This window comes from Saimiri boliviensis, chromosome 6 (genome assembly GCF_048565385.1).
Source record: "Saimiri boliviensis isolate mSaiBol1 chromosome 6, mSaiBol1.pri, whole genome shotgun sequence".
NCBI classification, from domain to species: Eukaryota; Metazoa; Chordata; class Mammalia; order Primates; family Cebidae; genus Saimiri; species Saimiri boliviensis.
The window spans coordinates 61,378,713-61,404,698 of NC_133454.1; the positions used below are offsets into that span (position 1 = coordinate 61,378,713).

A 25,986-nucleotide genomic window follows, 5' to 3' on the forward strand; every position below is an offset into this window, starting at 1 on the left:
CACTTACCAAGTCTGCAACGTGTATACGCTTGTGTGCTTCAGAGGGAAAGCAGAGAAGCCACTTTCTGTACTTACACTGGAGTTCACTGCTAAAAACACATCACTGCAGTCCTGCTTGTAATAAAGTCCCGACTAGCAATCTGCCTTTGGGTTGGGCTTTTCTCTTACAAGATAAGCTGTTAAGTCATGCCTTGATTTCAGATCTGCCAACATATGGAGTCTTCTAATGTAGCCTTCTCTCCACCCCATCAACCCCCACTCCTCGCATCCCCCCAATCCCCACTCGGCTCCACTCCCTCTGCACACACACACATACACACATACAAAAAAGGCACTGCAGGGCAGAAATTCCTCAGGTGCTCGCTAATGGAATTCCCAGGGTCTTGGAGCCGCTTCGGGGATCAAGAGATCTCATAGCCCCTGCTGGGGTAAGGAGCAGCGAGTCTGTTCCATTTAATCGAATACAGAATGAATTTTCAGCTCTATTCACTAGCTTGTCTCCAGGGCTCTCAAAAGGCACCAGGCAGCTAGAATCACACACATGTGGCTCTTTTAGGCAAGTATAATTAGCTTGATTTTAAAAAGCCACATTAATAATATCACCTCAGGACCATTATTCAGGAGACAGATGACAATGATACTGTATGTTTTAAGCCTGACAATAGGCAAAGGAGCACAAACAATGAGGGAAAACTTGAAGGATTAAAAAAAAAAAAAAAAACCAACAAACCCGTTTTTCATTTAATTGTAATCCAATATTTTTCAAGTGACATTAAGAATATTCCATACACCAGCCCTTATTTTTAACAGAAAAGTAAAATCCTCCCCTCTGTGCTCTCGAAAGTGAATTAATGCCAAACACACAACAGAAACTAATCACATGGAATGTTTACATACAGACATTTTCATTTTTTCTTAAATATAAAAATTTTTAAATTTAAGGTAAAAATAAAACAGCCTTGAATTCAAGTTCACAAAATTTCTTGAAAAAAATTCCCCATCAAAAAAATACTATAAAAAAGCAAGTCCTTCAAAGCAACATATTTGGCAACCAGATTCCAAATTCTGTTTCTAATCTAATTAGTTGTATTAAGTTCATTTACTTACAGGGGCGCTGCTACAGAGGCAGCTCATCTACAGCACCACTGTGTTGTCTCACTAATACTTCTACCTCACGCCATTGCTGATCGCAAGGCGCTGGCTCATGTCATTACGCGTTAAAGCAACATATTTTTTCAATTCATTATTTATTTTCTATCCCTTCCCTGATTTTACTAATATTTAATTCCTCAAATCATTTCCCTAGCACTTAACTTAGAAACAATCACCAATTTTTAGTCTAAATGTTCATGAAAAAAAAAAAAACATTTCTAGAGAAGGAAAATGTGACTTCAACTTACATTTTGACAAAACCATACTTGAAATTGTCTACAAAGTCATGAAGGCAGATGGGCAAAGTGGAAAACGAAGAAGAAGCCACAAGAAACGGCCAACAAAATTTTACCTGCCCTCTTCAGAGCAAAGCCCTAGGACGGAAGTTCCTATTCCTACCTCCTACCTTCATCTGTATACGCCTTGACAATCTGGGGGAGAAAGTCCTATCTTACAGTGAACTTAATTCCTTACCTGCAAAGTCAAACCACCTGCAAAGGAAGCAAGGCGTAAGATAGCTTTAGAAGCCAAGCCCTAGGACAGAAGTTCCTATTCCTACCTCCTACCTTCATCTGTATATGCCTTGACAATCTGGGGGAGAAAGTCCTATCTTACAGTGAACTTAATTCCTTACCTGCAAAGTCAAACCACCTGCAAAGGAAGCAAAGCGTAAGATAGCTTTAGAAGCCAAGCTACGCAAGCTAGATCAGTATGCTCCAAGTCCTAACAGTTCTTTGTACTTGAAGGCTTGAGAGTCAGAGCTGTTTAAGTACTTTACACAGAAGAGGAGGTTGATGAGAACCATAGCCATCAATCAAAGCATCCCAAGTGAGTTATTACACAAACAACAGCACAGTACCTCTAGTAACTGATTTTTCTGGTTGACTAAACTGTTCTCCCAAACACTGGGAAGTTTTTGCATGAAAGTTAAACAATATATATTTGTATGTTTCTTAATAGAAATATAAATGTTTCTGTTCTACACACTGCCAAACACACATCCAGGGCACGTCTTTACAAAATGAAACAGGTTTTCTCCATCCTTCTCATGTAACTTCAAGAATGAGGCAGTTCATTTCAACATGTGCTTAACAGAGACGGCAGTATTTGGTGCTTCTTGGGTTCCGAAGAATGCTTTCTACTTCGGCACTAATTTAAAATTTCCAGAAATTTTTTCCAAGGTTTTCTTTCATCTTATCCTAAAAGTTGAACTATCCCCAGTTTTTCAGCTAAAAATAGACTGAGGGTGGGGGAGAACTATAAAATGTCATAGAATGTTTAGAATTATGCTGACAATAAATTCATTTCATTTTCTAACACCCTTCCCACCTTCCTCTCCTTGGAGACACTGTCCACTAGGTATGCCAAGTGTCAGCTGGGAATGTGAGCGTTATGTTATCAGCGCTGAAAGGAATCAGAATTCACTGACTTGGCCTCTTTCATTTTTACTGGCATAGGCCTGAAAATAAATCTCACGTGAGCTTTTAGTCCAGCCTCCTGTTTTTCAAGGTGTCTGGTTTGGGGACACAAAGGCTGACTTTCTGTTGATGAGGTTCCGTAAGTTCTAGATTCCCATTGGAAAGCAGTCTGCCCTTAAAGCACCTGCCACCCTCTGTCGTCCTGATGAGGAAGGGCAGGCATTCTGGAAACAGCTTCTTTTGGAGACCCTTCCACCTGATTTGGTGGGGTTAGGGAGAACAATGAAGGGAAGGGCAAGAGAGTCTATCTATCCCCCTCAGTGATTTATTGCTGACATTCCTAGATGCGGAGAGAAAGCAACAAAGGTCTGGAAGCTTCGAGCTGTAATGTATTTACCAAATGATAATGCAATCCACAGAAAGCTTTACAGGAGAGAAGGAAAAATACACTCCCTGGGGCTGGGAAGTCAGAGTCTTGTGAAGGCAGAGAAAGATACATAGCGCAGGAAATTTCTCCTGCTTCTCCCTACACATAAATCACTGTCTCTCGCGGGCGCTCTGCGGGGATGGAGGTTTAGAGGGGCCAGGGACCCGGCTCCCTTGGGAAAACGCGCGGGCGCCCTAGCTCCCCGCGCTGCGGCACCTCACCTGCCCCCGTGGACCATCGTCAAGAAGAGGTTTCGTCGTGTCACTGACACCTCACCCCACCTCCTCCCACGAGGTGGCTCCGAGCCCTCGAGGACCCAGGACGCCGGGGCTCCCAGCCGGGCTTGCATCAGCATCCAGACCTCGCATGCAGCCCTGGACCCCCACGCCCTCCGGGACACGCCGGCCCGCTCGCCCCCGGGACCTCCAGCCCCCAAACCAAGGCCTCCCAAGCCCTGTGCCCGCGCGCCACCCCTCCCTCCGACCCTGAGGCGGGACCCCTACCCCCGCACCTCTCCGCGGGGCAGGCTAAGCCTCCAAAACCTCCTGCGCGGCAGCCGGCTCGGAAAGCCACCCCCAGGTCATCACCCCGCGCGCGCGCGGCAGCGGCTATGGTGGCGGCGGCTGCGATCCGAACGGGCCCCTCCATGCACCGCGCAGGGCAGAGGAGGGCGCGGCGCCTGGCACGCCGGGGCGGGGGCGCTGGGCAGGGCGGGCGGGCGCGGGGTACCGGGTCTCCTCGCACCTAGCCGCGCGAGCCGGGCTCCCGGGCTCAGGGGAGGGGAGCAGGGGGCGGAGTCACCGGGGCGCGCCCCCGCGGCCGCGCTCCTCCCCGCTGAGGCGCGCGGACGCGTAACTCGGCGGGCGCTGGGCCGGCCCGGAGCACGCGAGCAGCGAGAGGAGGGACCGGGGAGAGACAGACGGAGGCGGGCCCTAGAAGCCGCGGCGCCCCGCCGGCCCGCTCCCCACCGGAGGGTGCGCGCGCAGCCTGCCAGATCAGCGGCGGGGGCACGGGCCGTACCAAGCGTGGAGGGGGGCACGCTCTGTGCAGGACCCTCTCCCCGTCATTGATCTGCCTGCTCTGCAAGAAATATCCCAGGAGAGCATAGAAGAGGCTTTTCTTGGATGTAGGACCAGTGAGGATGAGTTGCCTTAGCAAGTCACGGAGATTCCTATCATGCCTGAACTCACGCTCCCCTCATCTTTCCTCCGCCTGGAGAGGCGGCCCTTCTGGCAGGTCCCCAAGTGGTCGACTCCGTCTCCGGTGCCCCGCCCTAGCCCCGCTCCGGCCCCGCCCCTCGACTCTCTACCTAAGTTCTTTGAGCCGCCAACGCGCGCCCAGGTTTCTGCCTACTCTCTCTTAGGGTTGTAGCGGTCCACCGCCTATACCTCTTTCGCCTTTCCACCACTTTCCATGTTTAGTTCCTTAAGCAGCTTCATCTGATTCCCTCGTCCACCCGCCCTGCCTGCACATGCACGCAAGCAGGTAGCAAAACTCAGGGGCTCGGAGAGGCGTGGTGTGGCCTGGTGGCCTTTGGCCCCAGAGCCTTCCCAGCTCATCCGTTGGACCTGCCCCAAGTTATTTGAGCTCATTGGACTTCAGTTATTCCAACAGAAAAAGGAAAAAAAAATTCTATTCAAAAGATTGTCAAGCATAAGTATACTTTATGAAAAGCACCTGCCAATGAGCGGGCATTCAAGGACTGCAACTTCTTTATAAATCATTGTTTTTATTATTAGCAGTTAGCTCTTTTTTTCCCGTCATCACTACTTACTATTAGTTTACCAACAAAAGGAGCCCTAATGATAGTTGAAGTTTATAAATAGTACTGAACTTCAGGAGAAATAGCTAGTGAATTTTAAAAAGAAATGCTTTGAAAGTGTGGTATTGTTCAATTAAGTTAGCTTTCCGCATTAGCTAGATTCTGGGTTTTTGTAAAGTCCCTGGTAAGAAAGTCAGTGGAAAAGGAAAAAAAAAAAAACCTTTTTTTTTTTTTTTTTTTTTTTTTTAAATGAGACGAAGTCTTGCTCTGTTGCCCAGGCTGGAGTGCAGTGGCACTATCTCGGCTCACTGTACCTCCACCTCCTGAGATCAAGCGATTCTCCTGCCTCAGCCTCCCACTAGCTGGGATTACAGGCACACGCCACCACACCTGGGTAATTTTTGTATTTTTAGTAGAGACGGGGTTTCGCCATGTTGGCCAGGCTGGTCTTGAACTCCTGACTTCAGGTGATCCACCCGCCTCGGCCTCCCAAAGTGCTGGGGTTATAGGCATGAGCCACTGCACCTGGCCAGAAAAAAAAAAAAAAAAAAAAAAAAAAACTCTTAACTCTAGTTTGTCCTCCACTGTTCCATTGTTCATTTATTGATACCAAGAATCTATATGTTATTAACATGGTGTAGTAAACGATTTTTCATTCTGCAAGTAAGACTTTTTATAAACATAGAGATTTAACTGAATTGAGTTTTGTGTGGTTGTAATAGAAGTCTTGCAAGTTTATTGTGGCTACAGAGAATTCCAGGTTCTTCTCCTGGGATATAACGCACCCTGCACACCTCCAGATCTCACAATGCCATTTGAATTCACTATGCCTACTGTTACTCATAGCAGACTGAGAGATAACCACAGTGTTTGTTGATACTAATTACTTCCTCTCCACCTTTTTTGTAAAGTGAAGAAATCATTTCAGGTGTAAAACGGTTTTTCATTAATGAATCATTCATCCATTTGTTCAACATTAAGAAACAATTCGCAGTCCCAAGCTTCAAAGAGCTCGCAATCTAACGGCAATACAGACACACACATGGATAAGTACAAGGAGACATCTTCAGTGCAATGAACGGGGAGCTGTGTGAACACAAGTTCAGTGTTTCCCACCCTGTATGGAGCTTGGGAGAAAGGCTTGCCAAGAAAGCCTAAATAAAAGAAGTGATTTATAATCCTTTGGATATATACCCAGTAATGGGATTATAAATCATTCTACTACAAGGACACGTGCACACGAATGTTCATTGCAGCACTGTTTACAATAGCAAAGACCTGGAACCAACCCAAATGCCCAACGATGATAGACTGGATAGGGAAAATGTGGTACATATACACCATGGAATATTACGCAGCCATCAAAAACGATGAGTTCACGTCCTTTGTAGGGACATGGATGAACCTCGAAACCATCATTCTCAGCAAACTGACACAAGAGCAGAAAATCAAACACCGTATATTCTCACTCATAGGTGGGTGTTGAACAATGAGAACACATGGACACAGGGAGGGGAGCACTACACACTGGGGTCCATTGGGGGGAAATGGGGGAGGGGCGGGGGGTGGGTAGGTGGGAAGAGATAGCATGGGGAGAAATGACAGATAGAGGTGAGGGGACGGAAGGCAGCAAACCACACTGCCAAGTGTGTACCTATGCAACAATCTTGCATGTTCATCACATGTACCCCAAAACCTAAAATGCAATAAAAAAAAAAAAGAAGTGACCCATGAACTAAGTCTTAAAGGATAGTAAGAGTTGGCCAGATAAAGGTGAAGGAGGGGAAAGATGGTTCAGGCAGAGGGGACATTAGTAATAGAGGCATAGAGGCAAGCAACCATGAATACATTGCAGATCAAGGAAACTGCAAGCTCTTCTTTGTGGCTTAAGTGTAAGGGGTCAGGTAGGTATTGGTAAGTGAAGGCACTGCAGAAAGAAGCTGAAGCCAGGTCACATATGGCTGTGTATGTCATGCCAAGAAGCTTGGACTTCATCCTGCAGGTAATGGGGAGTCCATGCAGGGTTTTAAGTAGGAATGTGATATAGTTAGATTTGTGCTTAGAAAGGTCACCTAACAACAGTGATCTATTGCAGATAGATTTGGGGGAGCAAGCCTGAGGTCAAAAAATTGAGAAGCTTTGAAGCATTCCAGGCAGTTTAATTCAATCAAGAGACTGCACTAGGAAGATAGTAATAAAGACAGAGAAGTGGGGATAAACTTCAAGAACACAAGGAAATTTTGGCAGGACCTGAAACTAATTGCATGTGGAAGGTAAAGAAGAGGAAAGATGCAAGGGTGAGACCAGCCTGCTAGCTTTGTTGGATAGTGGTTACCCTCCCTACCCCCACAGTACATAGAAAGAGGGTAAGAGCCTGCAGAACATACAGGTTTCGGGGAAACAATTATGTGTTCAATTTGGAGCCTTTTGAATTTGAGGTACATATATGCTATTATCTGAATGTGTTCCCCCAAATTCATATGTTGAAACTTAATTGTTGGCCAGGCATGGTGGCTCATGCCTGTAATCCCAGCACTTTGGAAGGCCGAGATGGGAGGATCACTTGAGGTCAGAAGTTCGAGACTAGCCTGGCCAACATGGTGAAACCCCATCTCTACTGAAAATACAAAAACTTAGCTGGGCATGATGGTGCATGCCTATAGTCCTAGCTAGCTACTCAGGAGGCTGAGGCAGGAGAATTGCTTGAACCAGGAGACAGAGGTTGCTACGAGCCAAGATTGTGCCACTGCACTCCAGCCTGGGCGACCGAGTGAGACTCCATCTAAAAAATAAAAAAGAAACTTAATTGTCAATGTGATAGTATTAAGAGGTGGGGACTTTAGAAGCTGACTAAGTCATGAGGGCCACCCTCATGAGCAAGATTTCTGACCTTATAAAAGGGGTTCAAGGAGCTAACTAACCCCTTCTGTTCCTTTTGTCATGGGAGGATACAGAGAGGTCACCATCTGTAAGGAATAGGCATTCACCAGACTCTGAATCTGCAGGCACTTTGGTCTTGGATTTCCCAATCTCCAGAACTCAGAGAAATAAATTTCTCTTGCTTAAAAATTACCCAATCTAAGGCATTTTGTTATAGCAGCAGAAACAGACCAAGACGCTCTGGGTCCTCCAAGCACTAGATAGAGAACTCCAAATGGAGATACGGATTTAAAAGTCATCAGCATAAACTCATATGTATACCATTAAAGTGGAAGTGATTTCTCAAGATGAATATGGAACCAGAAATTTGTAGCCAAGGATGAATCTCTAAAACTCTAATAACTAAAGCCCCCAATTATCTTGATGAATTTGGAGGAAAGGTTGTTTACTGAACTCAGGGTATGGGACTTGAAAAGGATGTTTGAAGAAGGTGGTAAAGATTTGGAATAATCATTAGGAAAAATGAAAGTAGAAAATCAATCAGAAAATTGATAAGTGATGCTGAGGGCCTGGCTGAGGTTGGAGACCATTCATGTATAGCGACGGAGCTTGCATGATTATGTGATTTTCTCCATCAACATTTAATCAATCAGGTATAAAAGGAAAAGTATAACAGCCGGGCGCGGTGGCTCATGCCTGTAATCCCAGCACTTTGGGAGGCTGAGGCGGGTGGATCACAAGGTCAAGAGATCGAGACCATCCTGTTCAACATGGTGTCTCTACTAAAAACACAAAAATTTAGCTGGGCATGGTGGCGCGTGCCTGTAATCCCAGCCACTCAGGAGGCTGAGGCAGGAGAATTGCCTGAACCCAGGAGGCGGAGGTTGCGGTGAGCCGAGACCGCACCATTGCACTCCAGCCTGGGTAACAAGAGCGAAACTCCATCTCAAAACAAAAAAAAAAAAGGAAAAGTATAACACCAATTCAGTTTAGAAGTTTTCCTGGGGGTTGTGCAAGGAGGAAAATAACACATGGTATTGGTGAGAAAATATTTAAATCATCAATCACAGAATTCAGGCAGTGGAATAGGTCAAAGAGTTTTGAGAAGAATGGTAGACTGGAAGAAATGACAGATTAAAGGAGATATGTATGAGATTAAAGAGCTGCTGTTACAGGATTGAGTATGAAAGAACCAAGAGGTCTTTGGTGATAATCAGAGTTTACCATTTCGGAAGTAGAACAGTTCCAGGTGATGATTAGATCTAGTATGCTAACTGGTACTGGCAGATGATGTGGTGGAGATATTTATGCCATCAGGGGACATACTGAAGAGACTGAGAGGGTGGTAAGAGAAATACCATGTAAGCCAAGTGCTCAAGTCCTCAGGGACTAGGTGGGAAGGTTGTTAGATACTAAGAGACAAGGATGTACAAAGGTACAGTCTAGGCCTGAAGTGAGTGATTTTATAATACTAAATACATGTTAAAATTGGTTCTCTAAGCATAACATAATAGAGTAACTAGAGTTCATAAACTTTTATCACATTGTGACTGTACCTTATTTGATCTTGGTCAAATTACTTAAACTCTTGGAGTCTTGATTTCATCATTTGTGAAGTAGTAAATGACTTCATCATTCATAAAGAGTAATAATACCTCATATAGAGTTGTTAATATGACCTACTTCAGTGATTTGCTGGGAGAATTAATTGAGATGATACACACAAAGCACTTAATACAGCAATTGGCAAGTAGCAAATGCTGGATAAAAGCTATTTATAATAATAACAGTTAATGCTTATATAATTCCTTCTATGTGCCAAGTGTATTTTAAGCATTAGTCCCATATTATAACAAGAAAACTAAGGCACAGAGACATGAAGTGCCCTGACTATAGTCACACAGCTAGTCAGTGTCAGAGCTGATACTGAAACTCAAGTAGTCTGGGTTTAGAGACTGGACTCTTAATTATTACACATTAAGGTCTCCCTACAATAATGGGAAGTATTTTTATTAATATCGCTTCAAAGAAATTGATCAGTTAAAAACCTTTTGTTCTTTTTTAGCACCACCTGCTCACAGCACCACCTCCTGTTCCTCCCGCCACCGCTGCCACCCTGGGTCACTACCTGCACAGCTGTGGCCACCTGGCTCCACATACTAGCCGCCGATATTTGGAATTATTAAAACATGGCAGACATTGACAATCTGAACTTGATCAACATTTGGATGATGTTGAAGAAGTAGAAGAAGAAGAAACTGGTGAAGAAACAAAAATCAAAGCACGTCAGCTAACTCTTTAGATCAGGCGTCCCCAAACTACGGGGATCATTTATCCGGCCCCCCGCCGCACTTCAGGAAGGGGCACCTCTTTCATTGGTGGTCAGTGAGAGGAGCACAGTATGTGGCGACCCTCTAACAGTCTGAGGGACAGTGAACTGGCCCCCTGTGTAAAAAGTCTGGGGACGCCTGGTTTAGATTATGCAAAATCCTCAGATTCTTGCAGCCCTTCAAGACTTGATGGTGTGGTAGAAACACCAACAGGATGCATTGAAAGCCTGCCTAGGGCAGTTAAAAGATGAGTGAATGCTCTCAGAAACCTGCAGATTAAATGCGCACAGATAGAAGCCAAATTATATGAGGAAGTTCATGATTTTGAAAGGAAGCATGCTGTTCTCTATCAGCCTCTATTTGGTAAGCTATTTGAGATTATTAATGCAATTTATGAACCTACGGAAGAAGCAGGTGAATGGAAACCAGTTGAAGAAGATGAGATTGGCCTGGCGCGGTGACTCATGTCTGTAATCCCAGCCCTTTGGGAGGCCGAAGTGGGCAGATCATCCGAGGTCGGGAGTTCAAGACCAGCCTGACCAACATGGAGAAACCCTGTCTCTACTAAAAATACAAAATTAGCCAGGAGTGGTGGCACATACCTGTAATCCCAGCTACTCAGGGTACTGAGGCAGGAGAATCACTTGAACCCGTGAGGCAGAGGTTGAGTGAGCCGAGATCACACCATTGCACTCCAGCCTTGGCAACAAGAGTGAAACTCCATCCCCCCCTCAAAAAAAGATGAGATTTCAGAGGAGTTGAAAGAAAATGCCAAAATTAAAGATAAGAAAAAGGATGAAGAGAAAGAAGACCCAAAAGGAATCCCTGAATTTTGGTTAACTATTTTTAAGCATGTTGATTTGCCCAGTGATATGGTTCAGGAACATGATAAACCTATTCCGAAGCACTTGAAAGATATTAAAGTAAAGTTCTCAGATTCTGGCCAGTCTATGAGTTTTGTCTTAGAATTTTACTTGGAACCCAATCAATATTTTACAAATGAAGTGCTAACAAAGACACAGGATGAGGTCAGAAACAGATTATTCTGATCCCTTTTCTTTTGATGGACCAGAAATTATGGGTTGTACAGGGTGCCAGATATATTGGGGAAAAAGAAAAGAATGTCACTTTGAAAACCATTAAGAAGAAGCAGAAACACAAGGGACGTGGGGCATTTCATACTGCGACTAAAACATTTGCCAATGACTCTTTCTTTAATTCTTTTTCCCCCCTCCTGAAGTTCCTGAGAGTAGAGATCAGGGTGATGATGCTGAAGGCTATCCTTGCTGCAGACTTCAAAACCGGTCACTTTTTATGTGAGTGTATAATCTCAAAATCAATGTTATACTTTACTGGAGAAGCTATTGAAGATGATGATGATGATGATGATGATAATGATGATGATGATGATGATGATGATGATGATGATTGTGATGAAGAAGGTGAAGAACTGGATGAGGTAAAGTTTACCAGATGGACAAATAATTCTCTGTGTTTAACACATGGAGAATCAAATTAAATGACTTACGTATTCCTTTGCTATAATTATTCTGTGATTTGGGATAAAAATATTTTGAAAAATATGATTTTAGAATTTTACAGCCAAGCAATGTATGTATAAGGTTTCAATAAATAAATTACCAAAAAAAAAACCCATTTTTTTGGAGCATCTTTTAGGTATAAAGCACAAAATTAAAGACATACAAGGAAATACCTGTATTAAAGACATCTTATCTGGGCGTGGTGGCTCTCGCCTGTAATCCCAGTACTTTGCGAGCCTGAGGTATATGGATTGCTTGAGCCCAGAGTTCAAAACCAGCCTGTACAATGTGGTGAAACTCTGTCTCTACAAAAAATATAAAAAATTAGCCGGGTGTAATGGCATGCACCTGTAATTCCAGCTGCTCAGGAGGCTGAGGAAGGAGGATCACTTGAGCCCAGAAGGCAGAGGTTGCAGTGAGCCAACATCATACCACTGCACTCCAATCTGCCTGACAGAGGGAGACCCTAACTGAAAAAAAAAAAAAAGGGGGGGTGGGAAGAAAAACATCTTATGGGGCCTTATCAGACTCTCTTAGCCTCACCAGTCTCCAAGACCCTGTAATGACCCCCTCTGTGTCCCTCGTACCATTTCTAGGTACTGCAGTGCTTGAAATCTGGCTTCCCCAGGATCTGCTGAGAGGGCGAAGCAACATAACTCAAAAGTGCAGCGTGAGGCCAGGCATTTTGGCTCAAATCTGTAATCCCAGCACTGTGGAAGGCCGAGGTGGGTGGCTTGCTTGAGCCCAGGAGTTTAAGACCAGCCTGGGCAATATTGAGAAACCTTATCTCTACCAAAAAAAAAAAAAAAAAAAAAAAAAACACACACACACAACAAAACAAGAAGAAAGAAAGTGAGTCATCTCCCCTATGTGAGAAGATAATGGGACGGGGGCAGCAGATAAATTCCTTCTCCCATTTTCTACCCATGGACTGCTCCAAGGCATGGCCTGTCCACACAACTTGTTTGTAACCATCTCTGGTGGCCAAGCAGAAACACCTATTGAGGGCTCAGCTGGGTCACGTGTGACTTATCAAATGCAATGGCCTCATAACTATGCATCACCTTTCGTTTGTTTCCCAGCTTTTTCTATCCTATTTCCTTTTCCCTCACTCTCACCTGTGATTGACTTAATCTTAGCAGTCTCTGTTTATTAGAAACTCTTTGTTATAAACCTAAAGAGTGTATAATAAAGCTTTAGAATGTTTAGGCCTATGTATATATAAAACAAGTAATGGTGCAAATCGCTAGTTGATAAACACCAAATGAGAGGAATCCAGCCAGTCCACAAGTTTGAGGTCCAGCCTGAATGTTATTAACTACTTAATTTTGTCTTTTCTGTACCTCGGTTTTCTTGTCTATAAACTGTAGATAGTGCTATGTGCGTTGCCCTTTCATACATTGCTGGCGGGAATGAAAAATGGTATAACCCCCAGGGAAAAAAATTGGACAATATTTATCAAAATGTAGCATGCTTTTACCCTTTGATCCCGCAGTCTCAGTCTGGAAATTTGTTCTAAGATACTCTTGCATTCATATGAAAAATCTCTTCACTGCATTGCTGTTTATAGCAGATTAGAAGCAATCCAAGGGTCCACCATCAAGAATTACATCCACACCATGGAATACTGTGCCACGAAAAAAGAAAAGGGAAACTCTCAGAGAACTGGTGTAGCAGTTAAATGGAATATGTGTTAAATGGAAAAGAACTGAGAAAGAAAGAGACAGGTAGATGCAGGACACCTTATGGGAGGTACTATGCTCTAATTTCTAAGAGATAGAAACTAAGAATATATATTTGTATGTGCTGATTTTTTTTGCATAAAGAACTATTAGAAGGAACCAAAGAAGACCTCTTTCTTTTTACTTTTTTTTTTTTTTTGGAGACATTCTGTTGCTCATGCTGGAGTGCAGTGGCATGATCATGGCTCATTGCAACCTCAACCTCCTAGGCTCAAGTGATCCTCCCATCTCAGCCTCCTGAGTAACTGGGACTTCAGACACACACAGTACCACATCCGGCTATTCAAAGAATATCTTTAAAAATGATTACTTATAGTGGAAAATAGGTAAGACTAATACTTTTAAATTTATATCTTTTGGCTGGGCACAGTGCATGCTTATAATACTAGCACTTTGGGAGGCCGAAGCGTGTGGATCTCTTGAGCCCAGAAGTTTGTGACCAGGCTGGGCAACATGTCAAAATCCCATCTCTACAAAAAATACAAAATTAGCCAGGCATGGTGGTGTGGGCCTGTAGTCCCAGCTACTTGGGGGGCTGATGTGGGAGGATCACTGGAACCTGTGAGGTTGAGGCTGCAGTGAACCAAGATGGTGCCACTGCACACGAGTCTGGATGACCAAGTGAAATCCCATCTAAAAAAAAAAAAAAAAGAAAGTGTAGCTTTTTATATTGTCTTGTGTTTTGAATCATGCAAATAGGCTACTTACCCAAAACAAACAAAAAATTTAATGTGCCAACTGAAATAGAGGAAGGAAGACTTCAAGGAGGAAGGAGAACTTAACCTAAGTCTAGAGGCTGGGAAAGACTCAGAGAAAAGTAGAGAAGTGGGGACCATTGCCAAGGAGGGGTTCGGAGAAGCAATGTGAGATAGTTGTAGTATGAATGGTAGATAAGAACTTGGGATTTTATTCTCTAGGTGATAATAATCATAATTAATCTTTACACTTACACTGTATCTTACGGTTTATGAAAACTTAATTATAAATTCCCATCCAGAAGAAACTCAAATCTTATTGTCTAGAATTTGATACCAACTCAAATGAACATTATGAGCTTCTAGAATATGCTCGGGCTAGAAGTGATCTGACAGATGTAGCAAATGTCAGAAAGTGTCCCATTTAGCAACTGCAAGAGTGGTCAAAGTTGGTCATCACCAAGCTGACTGAGTCTGCTAAAGGCTTGCAAACTAAACAGCAATTTCATGTTTCGCTCTTGGTTATGGCTTTGGATTTTTATTTGATCTTATTTACATGAGAAAAAAAGCATTAATCAATTCAAAACCAAAAAGAAAGGGAAAATGACTATCTAAAAGTCAATTGGTTTAACTTCTCTCTTTCTGCTCTTTGCTAAAAGGACCAAAGTTCAAAACAACTAAACCCCCACAATGAGTTAGACACAGAAGGCTAAACAATAATATAAGTCAGTTGTCTCAATTTGATTTCCAAATTTACACAACAAAGTTCTTGTTAAATATTCAGGAAGTTCCAATTATTTATGATGTAACTTAATATTGACATGGTATTAAATGACCTAACCATCCCCCAAGCCTTAGGAATTTTACATCTAATGACTGGCTGCAGGATAGCTCTTCTGACAAGGCTGGAAGTTTGGCAATCAACAATTTTCCTTTGCAATCTATTATTTTTTCTTTGAAAAAGAAATTCCAATAGGTTGACTGTATACTCACTGTCTTGTACATTTCCTGTTGTGTGCAAGAGGATTTCACAGAGAGAGGGATTTATATGTCCTTTTTTATGCTGAACGGGCTAAGCTCCGGAGACTCACTGCCTCAACCCATTACACACAGATCACCTAACTCTGTTACTGGGTTTACCATGCTAGATTAATTTACCCATACGCTAGGTCAGGAGAAAATGACTTTGCACATCTTGCACTAGCAAAGAACGTGGAGCTCCTTTTACAGGAAAGAGAAAGTCCTGAACGGGAGCCCAGCACTAAGCAAACACAGTGCCACCTTCCCAGCCATTAGGCTAAGGTTAGCAAAGGAGCCCCTGTCTGAGATGTGAAAGAAAGCAAAGGACCTGAAAGAGAATGGCAAGGAGTTGGGGATATTTGCAAAGGATAGGCAGCTAGTGAATGCGTTATTTGAGGCTGGATGGCCTCATAGAAAACAACCAAGCTAGGCCGGGCTCAGTGGCTCAAGCCTGTAATCCCAGCACTTTGGGAGGCCGAGGCGGGTGGATCACAAGGTCGAGAGATCGAGACCAACCTGGTCAACATGGTGAAACCCCGTCTCTACTAAAAATACAAAAAATTAGCTGGGCATGGTGGCGCGTGCCTGTAATCCCAGCTACTCAGGAGGCTGAGGCAGGAGAATTGCCTGAACCCAGGAGGCGGAGGTTGCGGTGAGCTGAGATCGCGCCATTGCACTCCAGCCTGGGTGACAAGAGCAAAACTCCGTCTCAAAAAAAAAAAAAAAAGAAAGAAAGAAAGAAAACAACCAAGCTGAGAATTGGGGAACCTGACCAGTGTAATTTATCCCAGCTCCCTCATTATCCTCCTGTCTGCTGTGTGGACTTGGGCCAATCACTAGTCTCCGTAGTCAAATTTCTCTTTTTCCTCTCCAAGAGAAAAAATGGACTACAGTCCATCAAAGTCGCTAAAGGGCTGGCATTTTTAGAGTAAGTTCTGACAACTTCAACAGCTCTAGCGTAGGTTGGACCAACAAGATTTGGATAAAATGACTAGTCCCTGGAGGTACCAGAGGTCTTCTTTTTGGTCCAGTTATCCATAAAAACTGTAGGAAGTTCCATTTCCTCATCAGTAAAACAGGAGTAAATACACCATAGGTTGCCAGGTTGTTTTGAGGATTTAAGGTGTGTAAAATGCACCTCATACTGGCTTGACTTATAATGGGCATCATTATTACTCATCAGCTTGGTTTCCACACCTGCAGTTCCTTATCGGTTGTGAATGTTTCCGGTATCAGAAGCAAAGAATGCTATTAAAACTAACTTGCATCTTGGACAAATCACTTAACGTACTTTGTGCATCCATTTTCTCATCTAAGAAACAGTAATAGGTCTAGCATGGTGGTTCATGCCTATAATCCCTACACTTTGGGAGGCTGAGGCAGGAGGATTGCTTGAGGCCAGGAGTTTGAGACCTGCCTGGGAAACATAGTGAAACCTCATCTTTACAAATAGTTAAAAAATTAGCCAGGCATGGGAGTGTGCACCCGTAGTCCCAGCTACTCAGGAGGTCAAGGCAGAAGGATCACTCGGGCCCAGGAGTTTAAGACTACGGTGAGCCATGATCACACCACTGCAATTCAGCCTAGGCAACAGAGTGAGACTCTGTCTCAAAAAAAAAAAAGACAGTAGTAGAACCTATTTTCTATTACTGAACCTATTTTCTATATCTTTTGTGAGGATTAGGTGAAATAATGCCTATAAAGTACTTGGCCCAGACATAACCAATAACTAATTTTTATTATTTATTATACATATAACAAGTACATAATCAATAAAAATCAACTATTATTATTTTTCTCATTACCATCATCATCATTGTGGTAAAACTGATTGCAAATTCTACCCCTATAAACCAAAATGTTCTCTTATTTTTTCAGTTGTTAGCAACTATCATGCATGACCCAAGAAAGTTTGAACATATATGAATTACTGATTTGTGGTATAATCTATTATGTATTAGTAGCACGGAGAATACTTGTTCTACATATTGATACTTATTCATAAATGACATAGCTTTAGAAGATTTATGAGAATTTAGATAAGCTTGGCCCATGCTCTGCATTATATAAGTGCTTATCAACAAAATAAACACATACATACATATATTCAAAAAACAAGAACATCTTTTGAACCTCTATAATTAGTTTTGCTTTTACATTATCCAACCATGTGTTTCCTCTTCTCTCGGTCAGTTAAAAGTACTGGCCAGGCACTGTAGCTCACGCTTGTAATCCTAGCACTTTGAAAGGCTCAAGCAGACTGATTACTTGAGCCCAAGAGTTTGAGACCAGCCTGAGCAACATAGCAAGACCCTCATCTCTATCTATTAAAAAAAAAAATTAAGTACTTCTAAATATCATTGATGCTGATAGCGCTTAAAAGACAATGGTTCTGGGTCCAGCGCAGTGGCTCACACCTGTAATCCCAGCACTGAGGAAGACCAAGGTGGGCAGATCACTTGAGGTCAGCAGTTTGAGACCAGCCTGCCCAACATGGTGAAAACCCATCTCTACTAAAAATACAAAATTAGCCAGGTACGGTGGCAGGTGCTTGTAATCCCAGCTACTTAGGAGGCTGAGTCTGGAAAATCACTTGAACTTGGGAGGCGGAGATTGCAGTGAACCAACTTTGTCCTATTGAACTCCAGCCTGGGCAACAAGAGCGAAACTCTGTCTCAAAACTAAACAAAGCAAAACAAAGTTGTTACCAACCATTCCTTGCCTCCTTGTATTAAGGACTGCCTTCTTCAATGAGTGGAGTGGAATCGAGAAAAAGACGGCAATTTTCTCCCGGTTTCTCCTGGTCATGCTGTAAACTGGCCATAGGCTTTTCTGCATGTTTTCAGACTGAAAAAACTTGAATGAAGGAATTCAATCTAAGGTGTCAATAATGGAGAAAAGCTTTAGAATTACTTCTCCGGGGATTTAAGGAGGTCCCTGTGCAGCAGATTTTCAGATACTCTAGTAGATCTCTGGATTTGGGGGATCTTGACTCTTCATCTTTCAGCTCACAGCAGGCACTTGACTCTCTGTGCTACTGACATTTAAGGTCCAGCCACTTTTCATAGCTTATCCCAAAGTCGGCAATTTCCCTGATGACCAGCAAGGGCTCTAGGGGCTGAGATTAGCAACTTATGACCTGTGTGAATGGTCCCAGAGTGGGAGGGGGCATGGGAAGACCTGCAGAAGGGCCTACTCACAAGTCTCCTCCCATCCTTCTCAGACCCCCACCTGCACTGAGGAACACTTCTTTCCCCACTCCTCTTCCATTCATTTCATGGATTTGTCAGAAGCTCATCAGTGAGCCAATTAGCAGCCCAGCTTCTCCTCCGCCTCTTCACAGAGGGCTTCCACCTTGATTAAAGAACTGTGCCTGAGGAGATGCTGTGCTGAACACCTCCACAAATGCCAGAGGAAGGGGGCAGTGGGGACTTACCCTAGAGGAAGGAATGGAGGTGGGGGTGTTGAGAACTAAGAAAGAAACTAAACTAACACGAAATGTTGGGACTCTGGGACTTTTTCTAGATGGAGATAAGTTGTTGTTTTTGTTTTGTTTTGTTTTGTTTTGTTTTGTTTTGTTTTGAGACAGTCTCATACTGTTGCCCAGGCTAGAATGCAATGGCGTGATCTCGGCTCACTGCAACCTCTGCCTCCTGGGTTCAAGCAATTCTCCTGTCTCAGCATCCCGAGTAGCTGAGACTACAAGTGCACGGTGCCATGCCTGGCTAATTTTTTGTATTTCAGTAGAGAAGGGGTTTCACCGCGTTGCCCAGACTGGTCTCGAACTCCTGAACTCAGGCAATCCACCTCTCTCAGCCTCCCAAAGTGCTAGGACTATAGGTGTGAGCCACCATGCTAAGCCAATTTTCTTTTCTCTACTAACCATCAGGCTCCATGACTTTGAGGACCATGTATACCCTCTTGAACTCATGAGGCCCATCCCCTGCCTCCATGTGTGAGGATGGCATAGAGAAGACTGGTTCTTCTCTGTGAGGTTTTTATTCAACTCTTCCCTCTCATTTGTCAGTGTCTTGGCTCCTGACAACAAGGCATGGAACATTTAGGGCCCTCTCCAGACACAGAATCCAGCTTTGTCATCCTCTAACACAGAAAACATTTCAGGACTTCTTTGGGATGTTCGACTGGATTTCTGTCCAACCCCGCTACCTGTCTGCCACGGGATGTCAAAAAGAAGGCAGCCATTCCTGGCTTCTCTGCCTATCAGCATTAGCAGTCACAGTTTAGAAATTTAGCCTCTGAGGCTGGGCGAGGTGGCTCATACCTGTAATCCCAGCGCTTCAGGAGGCTGAGGTGGATGGATCACAAGGTCAGGAGAGATGGAGATCATGAGGTCAGGGCTAACATGGTGAAACCCTGTCTCCACTAAAAATACAAACAATAAAATAAAAAAATAAAATAAAATAGTCAGGTGTGGTGGCACACACCTGTAATCCCAGCTACTCAGGAGGCTGAGGTAGGAGGATCGCTGGAACCCAGGAGGCGGAGGTTGCAGTGAGCCAAGATGGTGCCATTGCACTCCAGCCTGGGTGACAGAGTCAGACTCTATCTCAAAAAGGAAGGAAGGGAGGGAGGGAGGGAGGGATGGAGGAAGGAAGGCAGAAAGGCATTTAGCCTTTGCTGCCCAGGCGCAGTGGCTCACGCCTGTAATCCCAGCACTTTGGGAGGCCGAGGCGGGTGGATCATGAGGTCAGGAGTTCAAGACCATCCTGGCCAACATAGTGTAACCCTGTCTCTACTAAAAATACAAAATTAGCCTGGCATGGTGGCATGCACCTGTAGTCCAGCTACTCGGGAGGCTGAGGCAGGAAAATCACTTGCACCCACAAAGTGGAGGTTCAGTATGATGAGCCGAGATTATACCACTGCACTCCAGCCTGGTCAACAGAGTGAGACTCCATCTCAAAAAAAAAAAAAAAAAAAAGAAAGAAAAAAAGAAATTTAGCCTTTGCTTTTCTCTGGTGCCTGGATCTGTTCAGACTTCTGCCCTAAGGCTTCCCTACAAGATGCTCAGAAGGTGCTGAATATAACGCACACTTGGAAAAATGACCAAAAACACAAAGGCAAGGGAATAGATCACCTTCCCCTTTCTTCATTCTATTCCCCCTACTTCTCTCTTTGCCTTTAGAGCCCTAACATTGCCATAGTTCTTAATTTTAGTCAACTTGCTACTAATTTTAAAATACAAGAAAATTATTTAATGACACTTATTAAGCACCTACTGTGTGCAAAATATAGTGCTTCTATAGTTCTTTGTGTTTGCCTCATATTTTGCTGTTTTCCTGGGATGGTCAGTATATACTGCCTCCCATCACTCACCATCTTTTTTGAGCAGCCAGAGACCCAGGCAAGTCAATAAATGTTTATCAAGTTTCTTCTCTTTGTTACTAGCTTTGCACCTGTGGAACAATATAATTGCATCTCTGCCCTTGAGACCACTATGCTGCACAGGCTGTCAAATGTGTCTCCTAAACAATACAAAGCAGCACGTAAATGAATACTTTGCTCTGATGGAAACTGAGGTTATGCTTTTTATTTATTTATTTATTTTGAGACACAGTGTTACTCTGTCACCCAGGCTGGAGTGCAATGGCGTGATCTCAGCTTGCTGCAACCTCTGCCTCCTGGGTTCACGCGATTCTCCTGCCTCAGCCTCCCAAGTAGCTGGGAATATCATGCCTGTAATCCCAGCACTTTGGGTGGCCAAGGCGGGTGGATCACCTAAGGTCAGGAGTTTGAGACCTGCCTGGCCAATATGGAGAAACCTTGTCTACGAAAAATACAAAAATTAGCTGGGCATGGAGATTATGCTTTTAAAGAGCAAGATGGAAATGGTTCTTGGGAAAAGAACTACAGAAAGAGCTGGTTTCCTGGCCAGGTGTGGTGGCTCATGCCTGTAGTCCTAGCACTGTGGGAGGCCGAGGCAGGTGGATCACCTGAGGTCAGGAATTCAAGAGCAGCCTGACCAACATGGCAAAACCCCGTCTGTAGTAAAAATTTAAAAATTAGCCAGGCACGGTGGCAGGTGGCTGTCATCCCAGCTACTCGGGAGGCTGAAGGACGAGAATCACTTGAACCCGGGAGGCGGAGGTTGCAGTGAGCTGAGACGGCACCACTGCGCTCCAGCCTGAGCAACAGAACAAGACTCCATCTCAAAAAAAAAAAAAAAAAAAAAGAAGAAGAAGAAAGAGTTGGTTTCCACTGTTTAAGACTAATGGAAGAAACTGTTCTCAGGAAGAATGCGAAGGGCGACCTATAGACCCACAGGAAGCTAAGAGGTAGGGTGGGAACCTCACCTGAGTTAAGAATAAGGAAACTAGGCAAGTTCCTATTTGCAAATGACAGTAACACTACTGCCTGCCTCACAGTAGTGAGGATTAGAACAGGGTCTTGCAAGTAGTAAGCTCAGTGTCAATGTTTGCTACACTACTACTATTTTCTTTCTTAGGTGAACTGTTTTATTTCGGGACTGGCCAGAGGTTGGCGGGTGGGTGGGGGGTGGGGGCTGGCTTATATTATGGTGTCATAGGTTAGTGACTGAAAACACACTGACAATCTTTGTTCCTGGCAAAGCAACACTATGCTCTCATTTCAATTCCACTTATAAATTCTGCAATGGAAAAAATGGAGCCGGCCATTAGGGAACTCACTTAGGGGCCCAAGACTTGGGCCACACTCACTAAACCCTCTGGCGGAAGACCTTCAGGCCGCCCAGCCCCACCTGGAGGTGGAAGGCGATTAAATGGATGATCTCACCCAGTCCCTTTCGAGAGGGCCTGAGTCTGATCCTGTAAACAGACTCCTATGCACTGGAAACCATGGGCGTTTTTGTGGATTGTTCTTTGTTCAGAAAAAGCCAGAGCAGTTTTGAGAAGTCTGCAGAATGTTACAGCTGTCACTTCTAAAGTAACGTAACTCTGTGTTACCCCACCTATCAGCAAAGCAAAGCAAGGTATATGTCTCCATGAGTCAGGGTTTATTTAATATTCACAACCCCGGCAGTTTTTTGACTGATGAAAATGTTTTACAAACAGAACCTAGTCCTGTTCTCCTCACTCTTTTCCCCCGGCCAAATGTAGAGTGAGAGGCTGGCAGAGGCGGTACTAAACTAGTAGGGCTGATGAGATACTATCTCCGTCTCCTTGTAACACAAAACATTTATTTTGCTGGGAGTGAACGCAAAATTGAAAGGGGGCCAAGATTCTGGGAGCAGGAGGTTTGGTTTTCCCCCTGGCTGGACTGCCTGGTTTGTTGACTTTCTGCCTTTGCCACCTCCTGAGCCACACACCAGCCTTACCTAAGACATAGATCATTACAAAGCAGCTCTAGAAGCACCACACTACCCCCACCCCAGCTCCAGGGGAGAGGACCAGCCAACATTCAGCAAATGAGTCCGCGCTGAGTGACAAAGCCGGGCTTGGCGACTCCCTTCCGCGCTTGTCGCCTTGCCCTCTAGCTGTCTGTCCAGGGACCTGAAAGCTCAGCAATGGATGTCCCAAATGCAGACACCACTTGGAGACCCACATGGCAGCTAGGCAGACACAGCAGGCGCTTTGCTGAGGGCCTAATCCGGTGCTGCAGGATGACTGTATATCAAGATCTGTGGCCACTGGGGATGTCACATTTTCCCAGACTTGGTTCCCCAGCTGTGCTGCCTTCAGACACTGCCTTGGTTGAAATCCTGGCTCTTACTGGGTATGTGGCCATGGGCATGTTGTTTATCTTTCCCTTGCTTCAATGTCCTTATCTTCAAAACGGGGATAACAAGAGCACCTCCTAGGCTGTTGTGAGAATGAGACCAGCGTGCTGACCACAGGTGTTAGCTCTGTGAGTACTATTACTGTCAAAGGTAAAGCAAGAGTATAATTTCCTCTCATATTCTCAGCTTCACAGTACGAAAGTCATTGACACCTGCTCTCAACTGCATCACTGTGCCCTCAATGCTGGGCCCTGGTGCCTCTGCCAGGGCTCTCTTCTCTGCGTGAAGAGTCACCCTCCCCTTACATCAGGGCTGGCTTTGCGTTGTCTCTGAAGCTCTTTGGACTCATAACCAACTTAGACCTTGCCAGCATGTTCTTTGGTCCTGCTTCTTATGTGGGACTCCCCATATCAGAGTGCCACGGAGCCTCAGTCTGTTTCGTGATTTATTTATACATTTTATTTTATTTTATTTTATTTTATTTTTAGAGACAGGGTCTCACTCCATGGCCCAGGCTGGAGTGCAGTGGCATGATCACAGCTCACTGCAGCCTCCAACTCCTGGTCTCAAGTGATCTTTCTGCCACAGCCTCATGAGGATCTAGGACCATAGGCACCTGCCACCATGCGTGAGGAATTTTCTCTCTCTCTTTTTGATTTTTGTAGAGACGGGAATCTGTGTCGCCCAGGCTGGCCCCAAATTCCTGGCCTCAAGTAATACTCCTGCCTCAGCTTCCCAAAGCATTGGGGTTACAGGCTTCAGCCACAGCATGCCTGGCCTACTTAAAACCTGTTCTTTCAAGAAAAAAAGAAGTATCTTAGGGGATTTAGAACCATACTACTGTGGTCCTGCTCCAGAAAAATCTACTATCTCTTTATTTATTCTTTCATCTCACTCAGGTTTGTTGTGCATTGTGTAAGTCAGCATTTTTCAAGCTCAGTACTATTTGATAATTCTGTGTTGTGGGGACCCTATTAAGCAGTAAAGAACGTTTAGCAGCAGCCCTGGCCCTCCCCCAACGAGACACCAGTAGCACCCACTCCCCTGGTTGTGACAAAATATTTCTAGACATAACTCATGTCCTCTGGGGTAAGGTCGTCAGATTTAGCAAATAAAGCTATCAAAATATATTTTATCTGGCAGCCTTCCTCTGTGGGCAAAAATCACTCCAGGTTGGGAACCACGGGTTTAAATACCCTATGCGTTCACTTTCATTTACTCACATGGTAACTGTGTCAGGTAGGTAGTAACAACTCATTCTAAGGATGAGGAAACTGAGTCTTGCAGAGGGAAAGTGGCTTGCCTACGGTCACCCAGGTAGATGACTCATTTCCATGCTCTTTCCATTTTATTACAGTGGCCCAATGGAGCTCGGCCTCTTGCAATATCTTCCTTGTTTATGAATATTCAGGACGCCCCATTCCAACCCTTCTGAGCTGATGCTCTGATAATTGGGACATCGATTGTGTGAAGGACCAAACTGGGCATTGTCCTACAAACCTCTCCACCTCACACAGCTCTGAAAACGTTTCTCGGAGTGAAGGCAAAGGGAGAGGAAGGGAAAGGAACAGCAGGGGGTGCAGGGTTCCTGCCTCCCACAGCTCCGAAGCCAAAGCCTGGAGAGACAAAAGGCAGAGCGCTGTGGGGGTGATTATTTCCCTTGCTCTATCACCCAGCTCAATGGGGCATTCTGGATGCCTGCCCTCCGATGCTCAGGGGCCTTATTAACAGACCTCAGCTGTTGCCCAAAGCCCTTACCTCACCCAAGAGGGCTCTATTTGCATGATAATGCCCTCTTTGGGGGAATTATTGCTTAATTAAAGAACAGCAATCACTTTAATTAGCATGTCTCCTTGCTCCCTGGTACTTTGCATGGATTCAAATGAGCTCCTCATTAGGTATTGGCACTTGGACAAATCCAGAGCCTCTGGTTGGGAAGGGAGGCTCCCAGGGCAGGCAGCCCCAGCCGGGACCTCAATGGCGGGGAGGCCCAGGCCTGCCAAGAACACAACCCGGCTTTGTGAGGGGACTGGCAGACAGGGCCTGAGCCAGCGCCCTTTGGGGCCCACAACAGGGCACACGGGGAGGGCCAGGCCCTGGAAGGTAGCGTTTACAGGCGCCGGCCAAGGGCTTTCTCTTTGCTTCTGTCCGCTTGGGCCACACCTCCCTTTCAGCTCTTTCGCTGTTGGCATTTAGCTGCGTTACCCCATCCTCCTCCTCCCATAAGAAAGTTTGGAGCTTTTTTCTATCACCCCCTCTCTACCCATGCAAACCTGGCTCCATCTCAGAGCCCCTCAGACTCTTCACTCCCAGGTTTGGAGTGCAGTTTTCTCTTCTAACTGGTAGCCTGGAAGGGCAGCATATAAAACAAAACCAGCAAACAAGAAAACACACCTGTCTTCATCCGGAGACGGTATCTCTCTCACAGGGCAAGATCGCCCCGCTCTTCAGCTTCTCTCCTCTGAGATCTAGAAGGTTTCCAGGAACAACTCCACCCACAGACCCCGAGACAGATTTCCAGAAATAGGGTCCACTGTGGATTCTCACCACCACAACTTGCCCGCCCCCATTATTAATAAAACCTAGCTTATTTTGTAGGCCACTGAACTACTGCTTTCAGTACAGGGGGTGCGATGTCAGCCTAATGAAACTTTGGTATTTCCCTCGATCGCTCCTAGAGGACAACAGCTCCCGTCCAGGAAGAATCTTCTTTCCTCTGCCTGGATGTCAGTGTACGTAAAACTACCTAACTTCCGTTGTCCTTCCTACCTCTCTCTCTCTCCCTCTCTCTCTCTCACACACACACACACCACGGAGAAGGTACAAATGTCTGTAAGTTTGTATTCAAGAGACCTGCCTTCCAGTCTAAGCTTAGCATCCAGGGAAGAAGTATCTTTTTCACCTGTTTTTCTGGAGTTTTCAGGAAGAGAGTGAGCATAGCTCCAGGCTGCCCCCCCAGAGAGACCCAAAGCGGCCCCGACTCCATCCAGGACCTTCCTCCTAAGCCTTACCACATGCACATTCTGTCTCTCAGGCATCTCCAGCTCCAGCTCCCTCACCTCCCTCCTCCCCTGCAACCCCAGTGAGCCAGCCTGGGGCTCCCCTATCTTTTGAGTCTCCACTTTCCCTGTGTGAAGGAGAATTCGGGGAGAAGAGGCGGTAGCTGGGAGCTATGCCAAGGGCTCAAGCTGGAGGGCAGTGGAGGGGAGTGGAAGCAGAGCTGGTGGTGGTGTCTGGGGAGAAAGGAACTCACTCCCCTCAGCATCATCCTGCAGAGAGAGTAACAACAAATCAGAGGTAAA

General features: G+C 44.9%; 1 protein-coding gene and 1 pseudogene across 3 annotated transcripts in view; one reads left to right on the forward strand and one right to left on the reverse strand.

Annotated features, from left to right (window-relative positions):
- The window catches only part of CDON (cell adhesion associated, oncogene regulated), a 104,000-nt gene extending 100,274 nt beyond the window's left edge, over window positions 1-3,726 (reverse strand). Inside the window, exon 1 of one of the 3 annotated variants that reach the window (XM_074400825.1) lies at window positions 3,509-3,726. The gene's annotated coding sequence lies outside the window, so the exon portion shown is untranslated. Of the gene's footprint in view, window positions 1-7; window positions 237-3,508 lie in introns of those variants that run through there. The other 2 variants (XM_010334382.3, XM_074400831.1) reach the window with 2 other exon arrangements.
- Window positions 3,727-10,119: 6,393 nt separating this feature from the next.
- LOC101040744 (nucleosome assembly protein 1-like 1 pseudogene) lies at window positions 10,120-11,488 on the forward strand (annotated as a pseudogene).
- The last annotated feature ends 14,498 nt before the right edge of the window (window positions 11,489-25,986 follow it).